Here is a 20132-nt window from a genome sequence, read left to right as displayed (position 1 = left end):
AAAATATGCCTGCTAGGCATTTTTTTTGTGTGTGTATTAAATAATAAATATAAAAAAATAACAAAATAAAAAAAATCAACATAAAATTCTTTGGGAAATTCAAGAACTTGTCAATCTTTTAGTTCAAAAGTAAATAAGCATTTTACAAATGCTTTAAAATAAAATAAAGGAAGTGTGTAAACATTTGTAAATTTATATCTTTGGCTCTATTGAACTTATTATTGATATATAATGTCCATCTATGTCTCTTGTGACCTTTTCTGATTTAAACTCTATCTTTGTCTGATATTAGTATATCCACCTCAGCTCTCTTTTGGTTACTATTTGCATAAAATATCTTTATCCATTCTTTAATTTTCCATTTATTTGTGATTTTGGATCTAAAGTGAGTCTCTTATAGATAGCAAAACTAGCTTTTATAATTGTCCATGTATTTACCTGTACCAGAGATCTTTATTTCTTCATATGGCTCTGCATTAATGTCTAAGGCCCTTTAATTTCAACCTGAAAGATTCCTTTAACATTTATTGTAGGGTTAGTCTAGTAATAATGAATTCCCTCAGCTTTTATCTGAGAAAGTCTTAATTTTTCCTTCTTTTTTGAAGGAGAGTAAATTTTGCAAGGTATAAAATTATCATTGACAGTTTTTCTTTCAGTGCTTTGAATACATCAGCCCACTGACTTCTTGCCTCCAAGTCTGAAATCTGATAATCTTCTTGAGGATCACTTATATCTTATGATTCATGTCTCTTTTGCTGTTTTAAAAATTCTCTTTGTCTTTCAATTGATTATAATGTGTCTTAGGGTGGGTCTCTTTGATTTATCCTACTTGGAATCTGTTGAGCTTCTTGGATCTGTAAATTCGTATCTTTCATTAAATTTGTGAAGTTTCCAACCATTATTTCTTCAAATATTCTCTCTCTCTCTCTCTCTCTCTCTCTCTCTCTCTCTCCCACAATGCATATGTTCATGCCTATAATATTGTACCACAAGACCCTTAGGCTCTGTTCACTTTTCTTTATCTTTTGTTCTTTCTGTTCCTCAGACTTGATAATTTCAATTGCCCTATTTCAAGTTTGCTGATTTTTTTCTTCTACCTTTTAAAATCTTCTTTTGAATCAATCTGGTGAATTTTTCATTTTATTTATTTGTACTTTTCAACTTCAGAATTTTCTTTTGGTTTCTTTTTAGGTTTGCTGCCTCTTTGTTGACATTTACATTTTGCTCTCATTTTTGGTCTTCCTTTAGCTGTGTGAGCACCTTTAACATAGTTGTTTATAAAGTATTTGTCTAGTGTGTCTTATGGTTGGACGAACTCAGTGAAGCTTCTGCTAATTCACTATGTTCTTTTCAATGGGCCATATTTTCCCATTTCTTTGTATACTTTGTGATTTTTTTGTTTGTTTGTTTATTAGAAATTGAATATTTGAATTTGATAATGTGGTAATTCTAGAAATCAGATTCTCCTCTTTCTCCAGGGTTTGTTGGGTATTTTTTTTCTATTTCTTTTCTTTTCTTTCTTTCTTTCTTTGTTTATTTTTATTTTTATTTTTTTGATTGTTGAAGGATGTCTCAGTACTGGGGATCAGTCTAAAATATAAGCTTAAGGTCTTGTCAGGTCATTCTGGAGCTTAAATCTTTCCCTGGACATATGTGGGTGGTAGCTTTATAAATTTCCCCATATGTGCAGCTGCTTTTGGTGTCCTAATCCTCAAATGTCAGACACCTACAAAAGGAAAGAGGGTGAAAGGTTGATTTAACTTTAAACCCCCTGGAAGAAATTTCAACTTATAAAGTTTGAAACATTGTTAGTGGCCAGTTTCTGTGCCTGCACCTTAGCATTCAAAAGTAGCAATCAGCAATCAGATCACAGAATCCCAGTATGTAGAAGAAAATGTCCTTATTGCTCACCCTGTCTCTAGCAGGCCACATTAGGAACTCATGCATAGGCGCCTGCCATGGGGCTGGGGAATAGGGATTTGGTAGCTGCTATCATGTTAAAGGCTGAAATTAACCACAATTTACCAGCCAGTCTTTCCCCTGAAATCTGTAAGCCTTTTAATAGATTCAATAGTTTCAAAATAGTTACTTCAGACATTTCTGCCAGTACAATTGTTGTCTGGATGGAGAGATGAATTCTTGGCAGTTGTTACTCGACCAACCATCTTTCTTGACCAGTATAGTTTCTTTTTAGTTAGGGAAAACAAAAACAAAACACTATTATGTAGATAAGGAGTACTAAATTCTCAACATCAGTTAAACTTTTAAATCAAATAATAAAAGTATATTAATGAAATGTGTTAAATAATAACTTCATGATGATAATATTCCAATAGCTCTATGATTTTTGCTATCAACAACTGCAAGATTTAGCTTTTTAACAAAATTTTTTATCTCTCTATTGCACACACATGCACACACACACACACACACAATAAGATTTTTTCATACTATCTTGTTCTTATGAAGGAAGCTCAGGTTCTTTCTGCTTTTGACTACTTATACATTTTCTGATGGGAAAAATAATGATAATGATCATTTAACAAATCAATAATCAAAAATGATCCCTTGCTTTCATTAAAGATCTTTCCAAGCCACTAAATATTTTCAGGGTAACTTTCCAAGAACACTTTCATGGTAATTCAGACATGCAGGTAAAAGTGATTTTATCTTATGCTAAACAGAACATTTTTAGATTCTTAGCAACAAGTAATTGGTAAATTTATCCTCAGTTGGCATGGAGGTGGGCATGGTTAAAACCATGATAAACTCAGTTGATCCTCTTTTATTTAGAGATTGCTTTACAGTATAACACATCTGTGAGATCGGGAAGGCTGGACTAGAGCTTTATTTTCCCTAACCATGCATTACCAGTTAAACAATAATAGATTTTTTTCTACATATGTGGTTTTAGATTTATTCATTGCGAATATTCTATATCCTTTCCTATTTAATTAATTCCAGAGATTGAGCTTGTACCTATGGCAATGTGAAATTATCATTTATTCTGTGAAAGGCAGCATGAATACTCTTCATTCTAGTTCAACACAAAATTTTTTCTTTCTTTTTTTTTAAGTTAAGCCCATTCAATTTAGTCAGGGCCAAATACAATTTACCAGGAAAAGGCAAACTCTTACTTTAATATTGAGGATGAACCAAAATACATTTTCTTTATCATCTGACAATAGTAGTACTTTTTTAATCTACAATGTCTTTCTCCCTATCCCTAATAAACCACAGAAAGGAAAAATAAAATAAGGTTAATAAAACTGACCAACGAATTCCCTTGTAGGGGATGGAAAAACTATTAAGTCCTTTCTTTGTCTCCAAAAGTAATGGGCCATTCAGTCAGAAATCCACAAGAAGTGTTATAGGATAAAGAGCTGTAACAAAGCAGCAAATAAATATATCACTATGAAGATTACAGTTAAAGAAGTGTGCTCACTTTTTATTAAATGAGTCATGTAAAGTAATAAAATGTTGAGAAATCATCAAATTCAGTGGCATTTCATCAGGCTTATTATTAAGTCCTAGACCATAAATGGGTAATAATCACTTTTGGGTTCATCAGGCAATTCTCTTGGAGTGCTGTACAAATGGAGTTAAATAGAAATCCCACTAGCATTAATGGCCACTAAATTACTATTGATATCATCGTTAAATGGTATAACAACAATGCATAAACAACAATCTCAAGTTGGGTCAGGTACAGTTGTTTCCATAATATGGCTCAAAGTCCCGTTAGCCATAGCTGTGAGGGCAGGTGTTACGCAGGGTGTCATGTGGGGACTTTGGTCCCACTCCCCACATAAGAACGCAGGATATGGTGAGGCCAAAAAGGAACACCCACAGAGCCATAGATAGGGGAGTCATACTACTATATTCTCTCTGGGGGCTGGGTTGGAGACACAGGAAGCATGAGCCACACTATCTGCAACCTGCCGTCCACTTCTCTTTGCCAACCAACCTCACTTGCTAGCTGCAAGCCACCATGTTAACTGCAATCCACTATTGCTAGCTCAGCCACCATCTTCTTGCTAGCCCCCATTTTCTGCTAGCATAGCTACAGCAGTTATATTAGTGGCCAATGGCTCACTGGTTACAGCTGATGGCCAACTAGCCACAGCTGATGGCCATCAAATCACAGTTGATGGCCATTTACTACCTGAGCCAGCACCTTCCCATGTGAGGCCGAGAGTCTGGAAACTGCACTCCTGGCTCTGTCCCCACAGGAGACTCTCAGCTTGAACAGAGAACTGTCCTTGTGACTGAATGTTTGGCAGCTATTACAATTCAGATAGGAGTTAGAACCAAGAAAAAGGCACCACTTATATGTAGCAGTAGGTCTTGAGACAGGACTACAGACCCTGACTTACCCAAGATTACACAAAAGAGTTATACGATTGCCAAAAGTAGCAGCCATGGGTATAGTGACATTACCAGGATTTATCTCATTCTCCTTTGAACCAGTGATAATCCCAACCATTATTATTCCTTGTACGAAATTCAATGAAGGTAGCTGCTACTCTGATAAAGCACAAAAGTGTGGAATGATCAAGGTAGTATTTTCCTTCTGGAATCCAGCCCAAATAATTGCTGCCACACCTGCAAGAAAATCAACGACTGAATGTACATTAAGGCTAATTTGCAAATTATTAGGTTCTACTTTTCAATAGATGAATCCATCTTCCTAACATTTGCTGCAGTGGATAATCTGGATGCCAATGTCATGTCCAAGTTCCCTTGAGACCAAGAAGTGCTACACTACAACAAAAACTTCCATTTTTTCAAAAACACTTCTGTATTATTTTCTTATTATTATTGCTGTAACAAATTACCACAAATTTAGTGGTTTAAAGCAACACATATTTATTATCCTACAGTTTTAGAGATCCAAATTCCTAAAATCAAAGTGTCAGCAGGATGGCATTCCTTTTGGAGGTTCTAGGGAAAAATACGTTTCTTTGCCTTTTCCAGCTTCTAGGGGCTGCCTATATTCCTTGACACATTCTGTCTCTGTCTTTCTCTTTAACCTCTGCTTCCATGATCATTATCTCCTCTCTCACACTGACCCTTCTGCCTCTCCCTCTCATAAGGATCCCTATGATTCAACTGGGCCCACCCAGATTATCCAGAATAATCTTTCTATATCAAAATACTTAAATTAGTTACATCTTTACAGTCCCTTTTGCCACATAAGTTAACAGGTTTATGGGTTCTGGGGATTAGAATATGGACATCATTGTGGGGCCATTATTCTGAGTACTATAGTCCACTCTCTAACACCCAAAGATCGATGCTCATCTCACACAAAATGTATTCATCCCATCCCAATATCTTAAAAAATCTAAAACCATTGCACCTTCTCAGTTCTGTATTATATCCAAAATCACACCAACTGAAAGTGTGCCAAAGCCAGTTAGCATGTATTTGCAATGTAATAATGCCACCAGATTCCTTCTATATTTTTTTACAACGCTATCTTCCTCACCATCATTAGGAACACTTTCATCTTTTAACATGGCAGTAGTTTCAGAGCCTCCCTTCCTACAGTGTAATTCCAACTAATTACAGTTGGCATAATTATCCTACATTTGGCTACAGCTTGAAAGTCCTTGACGAATTTTGCCATGAATAGACTGCTCTGAAAAACTGATACTCCATATGTTGTTCTGATCTATTATGAAAGGTCTGAGCTCCAATTATAATCCATCTTGCCAAAGGCTGCTTTTTTAATGCCTGTCTTTCTGACTTTTCTGGTAAATGACTGGAATCATTCTCAGCAGTAAGTTAAAAAACTTATCAGATTGAAATGTGTTAAATTTAAGTCCATTTTGCAAAACTTCTTCCACTAGTTGGACCACTACTTGTTGTGTTAGTAATAGATCTTTCTTTACTATTAGTCATTTTCTCATTGCAACAGACCATTTACTTCTTAGGTTTCAAGCTTCATGAGGAACCATAGGAGTTGAATCAGAACTACACAAACATTGGTTTTAAATTAAGATGTTGATTTCACTGTATATAAAAGAATAATGTTTCCACTAAGAAAAAGTGTTCAGTAGCAAAAGCAAGAATTGGATCTAAGAGCACCAAACACAGCACCCCAGTCAAACTCAAGACTCCCTTGAGTATCACCTGCCCCATATGGAGGAGGAAGGGAACCCAACGGGCGGGGAATGAAAGGGCCATTCACTTCATTCCCAAGCATCTGCGGCTCCAGCCCTGGGGCTCTTTCTACTTGGCCCCTTCTCACATCATTACCCACAATTCTGTTTCTAATGTTAAATGTGGGCTACATTTACTGTCCACCTTAACATACACACTTGTATGAGCCACAAAGTTGAACCAAGAAGGTTGCAGAGTACTGTTTTGCCCCGAATCAACAAGATTTTTGAAACACTTGTGATTCTTATAGCCCACTGGATTTTCTGCATGAGCCAGACAATCATTTTGCTGCAACAAAGCCGGATAAAATTGAGTTTTTAGACTGTACAGCACAGTGTCTTTACCTTGCCACCCTTGCCAATGTCCAAATGTCCCCATAGCTGAATCAAAGTTATAAATGTTGTCGACTTGCCTAAAGGCATTGCAGGCTATGTGATTCTTGCCCTATGAACATAACTTCCTGACATTTGAACTGTGAAAAATCTGGCTTGTGTTTAGAAAACCTTCATATGAGAAAAATTCTTGGCTTTCTGAAGCACAGTCAGCAATTCCTCAGGATTTAATGTAATAGTCAACAAGATTAATTTATACCATTATGAATATGTACCTGGCTAACTGTGATACACTCCTCTGGAAAAAATAATACAATCTATATAAAATATTGGTAACATCTGATATTTGACAGAGCAGTAACACAGGGCCAAATATTTTTTTTTTTTTTTTTTTAATTATGTGCCTGTGTCTTTGGTTCTCAGGGCAGAGGGATTGAAAGACTAATTTTTTAAGTATGATTTCTTTTCCTCCCTCCAGGATTGTTCCATTGGGAAAGAACTGGAAAACTGGAAGCAATTCTAGGACTCTGAGGCCACATAGTTTCAAGTGGACCCTGGCAACTGCTATGGCTCCAATGACCTATTGCTTTGAGAGATAAAGTCATGTACTTAGGACTGGCGAGGGGCTGACACACAGGAAAATGTTTGCCTCCATATCAGATAGTTGTTGAAATCTTCTTACCCTCTTTAATCATTACTATGGCAGACAAAACCAAACAATCTCTACACCATCCATTTAAAACAATTTTAGAAAATGCTGGACTGAATAAGAAGCTTTTATTTTCACCCTTATCTGAGATTTGAAAAAATAGGAGATATAGTGTTACGCTTTCATCTTAATCATTACCTCAAATAAATCCAAGAAAGTGTGACTAGGTAGAGGTCTCTGGGATTCTGCTTTAGTGACTAAATTAAAGAATGATTTGAAATGAATTTTTACATTTAAGTAATAATAATACAGATATAATATAATACAAATTGTTATTGAGCTCTGCACATATACCATGAACCATGTTATTATATAACATCTATAATGTGTAATAGAGCTACTATTATTATCTCCACTTTGTAAAAGAAGAAAGTTTGTTGTAAAGAGGTTAAATAACTAACCCAAGTTCATAAGCAAGTTATTTGCAGAACTGGCACTTAAACCAAGATTTGCCTGACCACAAGGATGCACTGTAAGACACTGCATGATACTGCAGCTCCGGAAAAACAGAACAAGAGAATCTAGTTTTTAAAAATAAACATATCCAGTTCAAATCTTACCTCCATCAATAACTCTGTAATACTGGTATGTGTAGGATAAATTCCGCAAATGCATAGATGCTTCCATTGTCCAATATGGTAGCTATCAGCCACAGCTGGCTATTTGAATATAAATTGATAAACATGAAACAATATCAAAAATTTGTACCTCATTTGCAATAGTCACATTTCAAGTGCTCAGTAAGCACATGTAGCTTATGGTGACCATCTTGGGCAGCAGAGATATAGAACATTTCCATCATTGCAGCAAGTTCTATTGGATAGTGCTGGTCTAGGTGAATATGCCTATATGAGGTAGCAACACCTCAAAAGAACTTTTGAAATTCAATAATTTTCAAACATCCTCAAAATAAGGATACAGTTTTACTGAATTTCATAGAGAATGTTTTTTTGAAAAAGTTTATTAATGTCAAATGATATGGGGGAAATATGTTTGCTGAAAACCCAAATTACTCTAAAATCCCTAATTACATCTTTCTTTTAGACAGATACTGGCATTACTTTTGTGCATCTCATACAAATTGTTTAATTTTATTCATATCTTTCACACTGTCTTTGTATTTGGAACCTAAAACTGGCTTCTAATTAGCACATCTACTGATTTCTATTTTTATTTCAATAGTATAAAATTATAAAACTTGTGTTTCATATCAATAATGTCAGTCTTTATATTTCCATTTTCCAATCATTTTACAAAATGAAGAATGAAAAATGCAATAAAATATTAAAGGTATAGTACAAATATGGCTTTATAGATAATGATAGGCAAAACTGAACTGGCTATCCTGTTCCAGTTTGAAAAGTTTGCTTATTTGAAGGGTTAAGTTTGAATGGCAGGTAAATGCTGGATTATTGGTATCTGAAAATAGTCTGAAATTCTTTACATGATGTCAGTTGTAATTATTTATGTTGATAAGATGTGCTGGATATTCTGTCTTCCCTTTTACATCTACTTTCCCACCGACTCCTTCTGCCCTGTGCCCTGGAGGCTGATTTCTAAGATCATTTCAGCAATGCCTTGTGCATTGGTTTCCATTGGGTTTGGTCAACAGGAGACTCAAGAGGACAGAGGTGGAAGTTTGCTTATATCTTCTGCACTCTGGGCTCAGGGGAGCCAGGTCTGGAACTGATAGTGTTTTTGCATGATCCCAGGTGCTATGTCATCTGTTGTTGTTGTTTTTTTAAATGTTATCACACATTGGTAAGCATCCTTTCACTAAATTGTTTTCAATCACCTACTTTGAGTGATCCAAAGAAGCCAATTAATCCATGAACCTATTGATTTGAAGATAGTTGGAAACCCCTTTCAAGCAAAATAGGTCTTGTTGTCCCCTCACTTTGTGCTATATCTGCACACTGCAATGAAACCCCAGGACTTGGTTTTGGGGCCTTGTCTTCGTCTACATTTTTTTTCCATGACTTTAATACTATTTATATACTGGTGACTCATACATTTATATCTCGACCAAATTTCTACAGCATTCTACATTTGTATGGCCAGCTCTGTACTTGATGTCTCTTTTTGAATTTCCCATAGGCAGCGCAAACTGAACATGTTCAACACAGAATTTTTCTTTTCCCATCTCCATGCTGTTCTCTCATCTGTTTCCTCCCCATTTTCCCGACTTTATAGTTCAGTCAGTTACACAAATGCTCAAACTATAAACCTTGCACTATTTTCATTCCATACCCCTCTTTATTTACTGTCCTGAAACTTAGTAAGAGAGCCTCTGGGAATAATATTTTTTCATTATTATTTGCTCTGGTAATAAGAAAGAGTCATAACATTGCAGTACAATGGTATGAGGGCATTGGATTACTAATTTATTTTCTTAAAATGTAGATTATCTAGAAGCCAGATTTCACTACACTAATAAAAACTAACAAACTGAAGCATCCCCCAATTTTTAGTACCTTTGGTAGCCATTTAAATTTAAAATCTTTCGTAAAGGTCCTCAGATAAAAATGAATTATTTTTTCTAATAAATAATTTTTGCTTCTATTTTGTCAGTCTTATATATAATTGAGATATAATTGACATGGATACCACACTGTATAAGTTTAAGGTATATAGCCTAATAATTTGACTTACATATAGCTGTGAAATGATTACTACAATAACTTTAGTTAATATTCATCACTTCATATAGATACAAAAAAACGAGGAGAAGAAGAAGAAGAAGAAGAAGAAGAAGAAGAAGAAGAAGAAGAAGAAGAAGAAGAAGAAGAAATATTTCTTCTTTCCCTGATCAGAACACTTAGAATTTACTCTCTTAACAACTTTTAAATATACTATACAGCAGTGTTAGCTATAGTCATCATGCTGTATGTTACATCTCTAGTACTTATTTATCTTATAACTGGAAGTTTGTGCCTTTTGACAACTTTCATCCAATTCCTCCTCCCCCCACTGCCCCACCTAATTTTTGCTTTTAAAATTCTGTAAGTAAATCCAGATGTGCGAATGAACAGATATGTTTGCTGTTCTATATATATCTATATATCTATATATCTATATATCTATCTATATATCTATATAGCTATCTATCTATCTATATATATCTATATATATATATCTATATATATATCTATATATATCTATATATATCTATATATATATCATGTATATATGTATATATATCTATATATATATATATATATATATATATATATATATATATATATATATATATATATATATACTTTTGGCTCTTTAACTCTGCTTTTAAGCTGCTAATAGCACGTGCAGGTAGAAGACTATTATTTTTGCATTTGGGATATAGAAGTTAATAGATTCAGCCACACAGAGGTCCTGCCTAATCCTCTGTCCAATGAGAATTCCCAAATATATAGTTTCTCAAACTGGAGATAAATGGGGTGAGCTACAGACTGCAAGAACACTAGTTTGCGAAACACTGCTGTAATAGAGCTAACTAGCTACATGGTAATCACTCACATTACAACATCTCTTCAGTGGAATTTTCATCTTCCAGCTTTGCAGAGTGCATCAATTTGTTCTCTGGTGCTAGAGAAATTCCATCCAAAAAATGATCTCTTAATCTTTTCTTACCAAAGGCTTCATGAAATCAGTGACTTAAAGGGAATATTCCTCTACAGCCACATCCTGTCCCCAGGCTTTTCAATGCCAAAGATACATGCTTGTGTTTATTCTTTGATTCTGAATCACTACATAGTTAATTTAAATTCCTTCCCTGTGCCTGGGTTGTGGATAAATTATTTTAGATGCTATTTGATTAACACAATGGCACCACCAAAGAAACATATCTTAGTTTATTTTGATTTTCCAATTATTTGTGTGTGTGTGCGTGCGCGCGCGTGTGTGTGCGTGTGTGTGTGTGTGTATTTATTTCCCTAAGGATTCTAGAATTTGCTTTTAGACATTTGATGTTTGGAGCTAGGGGGACATAGATTCCTTTCAGACTGTTCCAATCCTCAGGTGTCAGAAAAGGACAAAGATATAGCTTTATTTTGGGAAGGGAGATTTACTGCAGATAATGACACTGGAAACATGGGTAACCTCAACCTTAAATGAGGATAGAGCAGCTGGTCACTAGATGGATGCTATAACCAGGAATGCTTCCTTTTCTTGAAAATCATTATCTTCCTGCTTGATAGTATTGGTGATTTCATAGTTGGAGATATGTTCTTTTACCATAAGTCCCCTTGTCTTCTGCTAACATACAAATTCCTAAGGAAGCTATTGCACTAAACCTTACCAGTAGTGTACCATTACAGTTAATTAGCTTATTTCCCAAAGCAGATTTTAAAGGAAGAGAATACAAGGGAAATTAGTTCCCATGGGAGTGAAAATAGGGCAAACAATGGACTGAGGCTAATGAGAGAGGATCTATATTACTTGTTAGAAAGCATCAGATGGACAAAATTAATGGGAGGGAAACAAATAAAGCCAAAAGCTATTAGGCATGATCGGAAGTATTTCTGTACCCTCAGCTTTGGGTAGAATTTCTCCCCATCCTTTGGTAGTCTGGTTTAGAAATTCTCCCCTACTTTAATGAACACAATCCAGAATTGTAAGACACTTTTAATCTCACCAAACCTTCCTGATTTTATCCTGAATATTCCTGGAATGGAATGTAAGTCACTATCCTCCTTATTGTTTTTTGGCCAATTGTTCAAATACCAGGTGTGATCAAAAGATATGGTGAACATTTAAATATAAAAAGATTTATTACAGTAAAAGACATATTGCCATTAATCCCCCTCAAAATACTACCCCTTGCTTCAAACACACTTATTCCAACATTCTTGCCACTTTCTGAAGCAGTTCTGGAAGTCCTCTTTTGTGAGTGTCTTTAATTGCACTGTCATGGCTGCCTCAATGTCTTGAATTGATTCAAAACGTTTTCCTTTCATGGTCACTTTGACTTTGGGGAAGAGCCAGAAGTTGCACGGTGCCAGATCCAGTGAATAAGGTGGATGAGGACACACCATAATATTTTTATATGGCAGAAATTGCCATATACCAGAAGTGATGTTTGACATGGAGTTTTATCACAATGGAGGATAAATTATGGCACTATTTAAAACACACCTTCTCTCCTCCGTAGCTCACACCTGACTGGCTGCACCGAACAAGTTGATACTCGTCACACACTGTTACTAAAGTTCGACACTCCTTCTCCTGTATTGAAGATCGTTGCCTTTCCATTGGATGACATGCAGCAGCAGCATTTACCATATTTTTTGATCACGCCTTGTAGCTCATGAGAAAATTTTGAAAAATGATTTTTTTAGTGGTCTACCTTCTTTAATCTCATTAACTTTTCTCATACATTAAATTAAATGGTAGAAGTAAAGGTATGTATATTTGTGAGTAGTATGTGTGTTGACCTATATATTTTCTCAGTTAACAGAGTTTAAAATTGTTTTCAATGTGTATCAAGGAAATGGGCAAGAGTGATTGAATCTCACTTGAGGTGGGGCAGAGAAAGTGCATTCTAGATAAGACAGCAGCACTCCTACAGGAATGAGGAACTGAGGTACACACTGTTTCCAGGCACTGGCATAAAGTGAGAGTTCTTAAAATTCAAAAACAAAAGTACAACCCAATTTAAAAATCTGCGAAAGGTACAAGCAACAAAAGGAAAAACAGATAAATTGGATTGCATCAAAATTAAAATCTGTGCATCAAAAGATACAATCAACAGAGTGAAAAGGCAACTCACAGGAGAAAACATGTACAAATCAAATATCTCTTAAGAGGTTAATATTGAGAATATATAAAGAACACCTTCAACTCAACAACAGAAACAAAAACAACCCATTTTAAAAACGGGCAAAGGACTTAAATAGACATTTCTCTCAAGGGGCAATAAACACATAAGAAGATACTCAACATCACTAATCATTAGGAAAATGTAACTCAAAACCACAAGGAGATATCACCTTACACCCATAAGGATGGCAAACAAACAAAAAACAGAAAATAAGGTTTGATGAGGATATGAAAAAATTGGAATCATTATGCACTGTTAGTGGAATGTAAAATGGTATAACTGCTATGGAAAACAATATGGTGGTTCTTCAAGAATATTAAAAATGGAAGTACCATATCATTGAGCAATTCTGAGTATGTACACACCCAAGCTCATAGCAGCATTATTAATAAATCAAAATGTGGAAGCATATCAAGTGTCTATCAACAGATGAATGGATAAACAAAACATGATATATTTGTAAGAGCCTGGAGAGAAGAAAGGAATGGGATTCACTGTTTAATGGATACAGAATTTTGGTTTTGCAAAATGAATAGAGTTCAGAGGATGGCTAATGGCGATGGTAGCACAACAAAGTGGATGTACTTAATACCATAGAACTGTATATTTAAATATGGTTAAGAAGATACATTTCGTGATATGTATTTTACAATTAAAAATTTTTATTATGCAAAGTACTTGAATAGACATTTGTTTAAAGAAGATATACAAGTGTCCAACAAGCACATGAAAATATGCTCAACATCATTAGTTATTTGGGAAATTCAAATCAAAACCACTTCACATCCAGTAGAGTAGCTATAATTAAAATAATTTGGTGAAATGCTTTCATTATTATGTATTACATTCCCATATATGTGGATGTATTGGACTTCAATCACTTCTACTGACTGTTTTTTCTTTTACTAATTATAAACTCATCACTACCATAATTACTTAATGTGTTTTAATATCTAACATTACCCTCATTCTACATTTTTGTAAAATACATTTTGGCAATTTTTGCCAGTTTTGCACACACACACACACACACACACACACACACACACACCTTAGAATTAATATTTCACACTTTATAAAAACATTGCTGACTTTTGAGTAGGATTGCATTTTAAAGCTAATAAAGTATACTTGAGACCTGAGTAATAACATCCTTTATTTAGTCACATGTTTGTCTTTTGAAAAGATCATTTGCTGGATATATATATTTTTCCATATTCTTCAATATTTGCATCCTGCATCTGCCAGCACAGAGCTGTGTGCTCCACCCCCTCTCACCTGTAAGATCAAGTGTGTGGTCTACTCACCCAAGAGTCTTTCAGGTAATAATCTGACCTTAGTCATTCACACCTCCTTAAGCTACCGTATGAATAATTATCTTCCACTGTATGACTAAATCAAATTTAAAAACTAAATAAACCACATTTTCCTGCCTCTGAAACAGTTTAAGGACAAATTGGAAATATAGTTTTTGTTCTCAGTAATTTCTGTTTATTTTACCAATTTTATGATTATATAGGTATGTTTATACCCAGTGAATGCAATACATAATTTGTTCTATTTTTTAAAAAGATCATCTATGAATCTAATCAGAGGAGGTCCAAGATGGCAGATTAGGTAAATGCTATGCCTACTGCATCCCCAGATCACACGAAACTTACAAATAAATTATAGAACAATTAACCTTAAGAATCATTTGAAGACTAGCTGAGCAGAACCCCTACAACTAAGAATATAAAGAAGAGGCCACATTGATACTGAGAAGGGTGGCAATGCGAACCAGGCTGACCTCAAACCCACAGATAGTGGTTGAACACAGATAGGGACACCTCAGTGACAGAGGTCCTGCCAGAAGAGTGAGGGGTCTCAACCCCATACTGGGCTCCCCAGCCCATGGGGCCTGTGCCGGGAAAAGGACTTCCCACATCATCTGGCAGTGAAAATCAGCGAGAACTCTGTCTGCCCGTCCTGGTGAGATGAAGGGGCCTGGAAACCCAAAGACCCTCTTAAAGGGCTTGCACACAGAGTCACTTGTTTGCAAATACTCACCTGATTTCCAGTGGAGGGACAGCAACTCAAGAGGTGCCAGAGACATACAGGGAAAGACTGAGTTGTGGGACTTCAGGGTGAGGGCTAGAGGGACAGCAACTATTATCCCTGTGTGGAGCCTGACTCACATGAAGCCTACAGGAGGGCACCATCTTTTCTATGTTGAACCTTCCTCCAGTGGGCCAAATCTGAGACTGCATTGGTCTGGTAAAATCTGTGTGTGTGCACCACCTTGATGATGCCCTGGGTCCCCACCCTGCACAACTAGTACCTCATCACTGGAGGCACTCTCGGCTACTGAGCGGCTGGGCATACCGCACAAGCTGCAAAAGACTTTTACAGTAGCAACCAACCTGTGGTGGCCTGGGGAACTTTTGGTGGTGAGCCACAGCCTACACCACAGCTTCTCCTGGGTGGCTCTTGGGGATCTGCCAGCCCAAGGTGAGCAGTGGCTGGTTATGGTGTACTCAGGGTATTTTGCAAAGTGGTCACAGGTCGAGCACTGGTGCAAGAACTAAATCTGCATTAACCTTGTAAAACCCACCACATTAGCCATGACTTGTGACTCCCTGGGGCCCCGACCAGCCCAGCTGGTTGCTCTGTCACCCAAGGCACTCTCAAAACTAGGTCATCCGACCTAGCCCATGTACTGAAAGAGGCTCATCCAATGGCTGAGCCTTATGGGCAGCCACCAGGTAGCAACAGGCCCAGTGGGGCACTGGGCCTTTTGCTAAGCAGCTCCAGGCCCAATACTGGTGGCAGTTGACCTTGGTTCACAGTGAGGCCACTCCCACATGCCTGCAGATCAAGCATAGGCAGTAACCAATCACATATAGCTTTCTAGCTTCTACCAGGTAGCCTCACACTGGCACAGGCAAGGCTGAATTTGGCCTCCATGGGAGACCCTCCCAAAAGACACCAGAAAGAACACATCCAGAGTATGGGTTCAGATCACACCAGAGCACTACCTGGTTATTCTAAAAGTGGCACACCCAAAGGGTGGTCTCAACGGGCACAAAAGCCCATAGGGGCTAATCTCTGTCTGAGGGGTAGGCCCTTCCACAGCAGTGCATACACTGTGTGTGTAGCCAATCCTCACAGTCAGTCAGCTAGGGAGTCAATCCCACCCACTGACATGCCAAAAGCAGTCAAGGCTTAACTACAATAGGAGAACACACAAAACACACTCAGGGACACCCCTGGAACATACACACAGGAGATCAGGGAGACTGTGTCATTAAACCACATAGGACACATATTACATAAGGCCACCCAGCAAAGCCTGAGAGACATAGGAGATCTACCTAATACATAGACACAAACACAAGGAGGCAGCCAAAATGAAGAAATAAAGAAACATATCCCAAATAAAAGAACAGGAGAAACCTCCAGAAAAAGAACTAAATGAAATGGAGACAACCAACCTACCAGAGAAAGTGTTTGAAACACTGGTTATAAGAATACTTAAAGAACTTAGTGAGAATTTCAACAAAAAGATAGTAATCATCAAGAAGGACATAGAAACCATAAAAAAGAACCTGTCAGAAATAAAGAATACAATAACTGAAATGAAGAATACAATAGAAGGAATCAGCAGCACAAAAGATGAAACAGAGGATTGAATCAGTGATTTGGAAGACAAGGTTGCAGAAGACACCTGATCAGAATAAAAAAGAAAAATAATAATAATAAACAAAGATATTTTAAGGGATCTGTGGGACAATTTCAAGCATAACAACTTGCATTATAGGAGTACCAGAAGAAGAGAGAGAGCAAGGGATTGAAAACCTATTTGAAGAAATAATGACTGAAAACTTCCCTAACATGGGGAAGGAAATAGACACACAAGTCCAGAAAGCACAGACAGTCCCAAACAAGATGAACCCAAACAGGCCCCCACCAAAACACATACTTAGATTGCCAAAGATTAAAGACAAAGAGAATCCTAAAAGCAGTTAGAGAAAGACATCTAATTACTTAAAAGGGAGCTCCCATAATACTATCAGTTGATTTCTCAACAGAAACTTTGCAGGCAACAAGGAATGGCAGTAAATATTCAAAATAATGAGAAACAAAAGCCTATAAACAAGACTCTTCTACCCAGCAAGGATATCATTTAAAATTGAAAGACAGTTAAAGAGTTTCCCAGAAAATAAAAAGCTAAAGGAATTCTTTACTACCTAGCCAGGGAAAAGGGGGAGGGGAGTGGTAGAAGAGGGTAAATGGGGTCAAATATGTGGTAATGTAAGAAGAACTGAATCTGGGTGGTGAACACATAATGTGATCTATAGATGATGAATTATAGAATTGTACACTTGAAACCTGTGTAATTTTACTAACCATTGCCACCCCAATAAATTTTAATTAAAAAAAGAACACATTAAAATGACTTTTTTAAGCAGAAGAAAGGAGAAAACAAACACAAGCAAAGATTAAAAATATGACTAATAAAATGGCAATAACTAGTACCTATCAATAATCACTTTAAATGTAAACAAATTAAATTATCCAATCAAAAGACATAGGGTTGCTGAGTGGATAAGAAAACAAGACCCATGCATATACTATCTACAAGAGACCCACTTCAGATCAAAATATACACACATAGACCGAAAGTAAAGGGATGGAAAAAGATATTTCACAGAAAAGGAAATGAGAAAAAAAGTCGGGGTAGCAATACTTATATAGGACAAAATAGACTTTAAAATGAAGACTATAATAAAAGACAAAGAGGATATTACACATTAATAAAGGGATGAGAACATAATTCTAATAAAATTATGAGGATATAATTCTAGTAAACATTTATGCAACCAACATAGGAGCATCTAAATATATAAAACAAATATTGGCCGATATAAAGGTAGGGATCAATGGTAACACAATAATAGCAGAGGACTTTAACATCCCACTGATACCAATGGACAGATCTTCCAGACAGAAAATCAACACGGAAAGAATGGCCTTAGATGACACACTAGACCAGACAGATTTAATTGACATTTTTAAAGCATTTTACTACAAAGCAGCAGAATATAAATTCTTTTCAAGTGCACATAGAACATTTTCCAAGACAGACCACATTTGAGGCCACAAAACAAATCTCAATAAATTTAAGAAGATTGAAAGCATATCAAGCATCTTCTCTGACCACAATAGTATGAAACTAGAAATCAATTACAAGAAAAAAACAAAACAAAACTGAAAAACACACAAACACATGAAAGCTAAATAACATGCTATTTAATAAGGAAGAGATCAACAATGAGATCAAAGAGGAAATCTAAAAATACCATGAGACAAATGAAAATGAAAACACAACAACCCCAAATTTATGGGACACAGTGAAATCAGTCTTAAGAGGGAAATTCATAGCAATACAGGCCTACCTAAAGAAACAAGAAAAATCGCAAATAAACAATCTAACTTTACACTTAAGGGAACTGGAAAAAGAACAGCAAACAAAGACCAAAGTGCATACAAGGAAGGAAATAATAAAGATCAGAGTGGAAGTATTTCATCTTTTCTTATGGCAGAGTAGTATTCCATTATGTACATAGACCAATCTTCTTTATCCAATCATCTATTGGTTGTTTCCATGTCTTGGCCACCATAAATAATGCTGCAATAAATATCGGAGTACTTATATCTTTTGGGGTAGATACCCAGGAGAGGGATTGCTGGGTAATATGGTAATTCTATTCTTAATTATTTGAGGAACCTCCATGCTGTTTTCCACAGTGGCTATAACAATTTACATTCCCACTAACAGTTTATGAGGGTTCCTTTTTCTCCACAGACTCTCCAACACTTGTTATTATTTGTGTTGTTCATGATAGCCATTCTGACAGGTGTGAGGTGATATTCCATTGTGGTTTTGATTTGCACTTCCCTAATAGATACTGAAGTTGAGCATTTTTTTCATATATCTATTGGCCATTTGTATGTCTTCTTGGGAGAAGTGTCTGTTCAGGACCTCTGCCTATTTTTTAATTAGATTATTGTTGTCGAGTTGTACAAGTTCTTTATATGTTGATACTGTCATTTGCAACAACATGAATGGATCTTGAGATTATTATGCTAAGCAAAATAAGTCAGGCAGCAAAAGTAAAGAACCATATGTGGGATATAAAACTGAAAGCAGCAAAGGAATAGGACAAAAAAACCCACAGAAACAAAAACTCATAGACACAGACAACAGTTTAGTGGTTATCAGAGAGTAAGGGGGAGGCAGGCTGGTAGAAGTGGGTAAATGGGATCAAATATATGGTGACAGAAGGAGGTCTGACTCTACGTAAGCACATAATGTGATGTGTAGATGATGTATTATAGAAATGTACACTTGAAATCTATGTAGTTTTACTAACCAATATCACCCCAATAAATTTAATTAAAAACAAAAGCTGAGAGTGGAAACAAATGAAATAGAGGCTAAGAAACAATACAAAAGATCAAAGAAACCAAGAGCTGATGTTTCAAAAAGATAAACAAAATTGACAAACTTGACTCATCTAGAAAAAAGGAGAGAGGGCCCAAATAAACAAAATCAGAAATTAAAGAAGAAAAGTGACAAAGGACATCACAGAAATACAAAAAAAAATAAAAATTAAGAAAATAGTACAAACAACTATATGCCAACAAGTTGGACAATCTGGAAGAAGTGGATAAATTCCTAAAAGCGCACAACCTTCCAGGGCTGAATCAAGTAGAAAGAGAAAATCTGAACTGACCAATTACTACCAACAAAAGTGAATCAGTAATCAATAAATTCTCAAAAGACAAAAGTCCTGGACGCAATGGATTCACAGGTGAATTTTACCAAACATTCAGAAAAAAATTAACACCTATTCTCCTGAACTATTCCAAAAAATCCAAGAGGATGGAAAGCTCCTAAGCTCATTTTATGAGACCACCATTACCCTGATTCCAAAACCAGAAAAAGACATTACGAAAGAAGGAAACTATAGACTGATATCCTTAATGAACATAGATACAAATCTCCTCAACAAAATATTAGCAAATCAAATTCAGCAATACATTTAAAAGGTCATACACC

General features: G+C 36.0%; 1 pseudogene; it reads right to left on the bottom strand.

The window, feature by feature from the left end:
* Nucleotides 1-4239: 4239 nt before the first annotated feature.
* LOC109435506 (solute carrier family 41 member 2) lies at nucleotides 4240-5907 on the bottom strand (annotated as a pseudogene).
* Between the last annotated feature and the right edge of the window lie 14225 nt (nucleotides 5908-20132).

Source organism: Rhinolophus sinicus, linkage group LG09, assembly GCF_036562045.2.
Source record: "Rhinolophus sinicus isolate RSC01 linkage group LG09, ASM3656204v1, whole genome shotgun sequence".
Taxonomy (NCBI): Eukaryota; Metazoa; Chordata; class Mammalia; order Chiroptera; family Rhinolophidae; genus Rhinolophus; species Rhinolophus sinicus.
This window is presented reverse-complemented; position numbering and strand designations above follow the sequence as displayed.